Source organism: Morus notabilis, unplaced genomic scaffold (genome assembly GCF_000414095.1).
Source record: "Morus notabilis unplaced genomic scaffold, ASM41409v2 Scaffold205, whole genome shotgun sequence".
NCBI lineage: Eukaryota > Viridiplantae > Streptophyta > Magnoliopsida > Rosales > Moraceae > Morus > Morus notabilis.
This window is the reverse complement of record NW_010363285.1, coordinates 614437-616936: the sequence shown is the minus strand read 5'-3', so window position 1 is coordinate 616936 and position 2500 is coordinate 614437. Positions and strand designations below refer to the sequence as shown.

At 30.8% G+C, this 2500-nt stretch overlaps 1 pseudogene; it reads right to left on the bottom strand.

The window, feature by feature from the left end:
* Positions 1-1012, bottom strand: part of LOC21407282 — a 10875-nt pseudogene extending 9863 nt beyond the window's left edge.
* Between the last annotated feature and the right edge of the window lie 1488 nt (positions 1013-2500).

Here is a 2500-nt window from a genome sequence, read left to right as displayed (position 1 = left end):
GTCTCAGTTTTACCCGCACCACTTTCACCGCTGACAAGGATCGAATTGCTTTTTCCCTCATTAATCATCGCCCTGATTTTTTCGAAGGACTTGTTAACTCAAATCTTTTCATTAATAAAGACAAGTAATATATAGAATCAATCTAAAGCAGAAGATTATAGATAGATAACCTGTATGCAACATCAGCAACTGCAAATACATGAGGACTGAGCTCCCCGAAAGGCGCACCCTTGTATTGTTGCATCATGTGAGCATCATAAATATGGGGCAATCTTTGGAAGGGGTTAATGGCAATAAGGATGTTTCCAGTATAAGTCTGCCAAGGAAAGATTATACATGTTAAACAATTGAAATTGCATTAAGGATTCTCTCTTTAGAACAAAGGGACAAATTATTATCAACCTTAGGGGTGAACCTTAAGGATGAAAGGATTAGCGCTTTAACACACACTTACATAGATTTCATTAAGCTCATATCTAGTCTTCAAATTCTCCAAGACTCCAGGTTCATGCAAATAAGACAGCTTTGTCATGTCATCAACTCCACTAGCAGGAGCTTCCGTATCTCTCGGATATATTTTTGATAAGTTTGCAACAACCTTAAAAAAAAAATCCAAAATGAAAGAGTTTTTATAAGAAATAAAAGTGAAATACGAATTTCTAGAGAATAAATTATATAGGCTTGTTTTTCACGTACCTTTCTCCCATTGCTGGCCTGAATCTCCACTTCTTGTTCAGTAATCTTTGATACTTTTCCATCTATCCACGCTATATCTGAGTCTTCAACCCAGACGTGCGAACCTACAATTATATTCACTGGAGTTTCCTGCTCACAAGCAAATTAAAGAATAAAAAATCTGTCGTTACAATATCATAAATTAATAAATATATAATTGGATCAATAACAATTTTGCATGCATGCATATTCTGATACGTTCAACATTTATAATACAGAACAAACATATATACATTCCAAACTCAAAAGCTTACCATTTGTTAATTTCTTTTGTGTGATCCTTCTTCTTCTAGCTAAGTGATTACATGTTATGATTCAAAACTCTCTCTCTCTCTCCAAGAAAAAACAGCCATGAAAGAATCAAGGAAAAGAAAAAAGAGACAGGATCATCAAACAAGACAAAATAATTGGTTGACAAGAATTTTTTTGTTCCTTTTTAGTGAATGTGGATCTAATGAATTGTGGGGGTGACATTCTTTACAACATCCACTAACTTCGCTTTGCTTCCTTTCCTCTCGCGCCATTTCGTGGTTACTAACTAAGTCAATTTTATTTCTTAATTTCTTTTAACGTAATAATAATGCTGCTTTATGGGATGCCGTATATATATATATATATAATTATATATATATGTTTGCCACATGGCAATTGTCTGTTGTGATTGTAAGAGTGACGTTCTTCACAACATTCTCTGAGTTCAGTTTGCAGTTAGTTTAGTCTTTCTCTGATAACGGTGTCATGTCGTATTACCGAGAAAGAAGGGTACTATGTCGTATTGTTGTTTGGGCTAGTTTCGTCCCCATGGCTGTGCATTGAACCGTGAACTTTAATCCAATAGATTATATTCTTTTATGACTTTGTCATGTCGTTGGTATAGTTTAATATGACTTGGTAATAGAACATGAAACTTTGCTCAATCCTTCACTATTCAAAATAAAAATACATATCACAGCTGAATTTTAATAGACCGTCATCCAATTTTAGTGTACTTTTAATCATTTAAAAAAAAGCATATAATAATCTAACCAGCCACATTGTACCATGTTATTGTAAAAAACTTGGAAATATTTTCAACTCTATACATTAAGGTGTAATTCCATTAAATGACTTACTGTGATTGGTTAAGCATCATTTAAAACACTAAAAATTTAAAGCATGAGTACTGAAGAAAGATTAGTCTTGTCTACTCCTAGAATCAAGGACACAAAATAGCTTAATTGACTAGTTCAAACTGCAATTGATTGCAAAAGAATTAATTAAGATGATTTTGTATTGATTTTGGCGTAAAATAAGCGATTGGGAAGGAAATTAACGTAGAAATATATGCTATATACGTGTTTTAATATATGGCAGGGACACATAGGCTGTGTTTGGTATTACTTTTCACTCCTAAAATTAGTTTATGCTTGTAGTAAAAGTTGATTTTAGTGTTTGATAAATCTCCGCAAAAGTACTTTTTGAATAATTTTTGAAGAATCTACAACCAAAATCAGAAGTAGCCTAAATACAACTTTAGCTTTTAAATTAAGCAGGAATTAACATAGTACAATTAATGAAACTTTCATAATACCCATAATATCCCTAATGAAATTTAAAATTTACAATCTTTCTAATTTAAAATTGAAACTAATAATATAATATAATATAATATAATAGTAATATTGTAACAAATAATTTTATAATTATATTAATAACTATAATATTATTATTTTATCATATAATATGATATTATAATAATTATTTTATAATAATATTATAATAATAT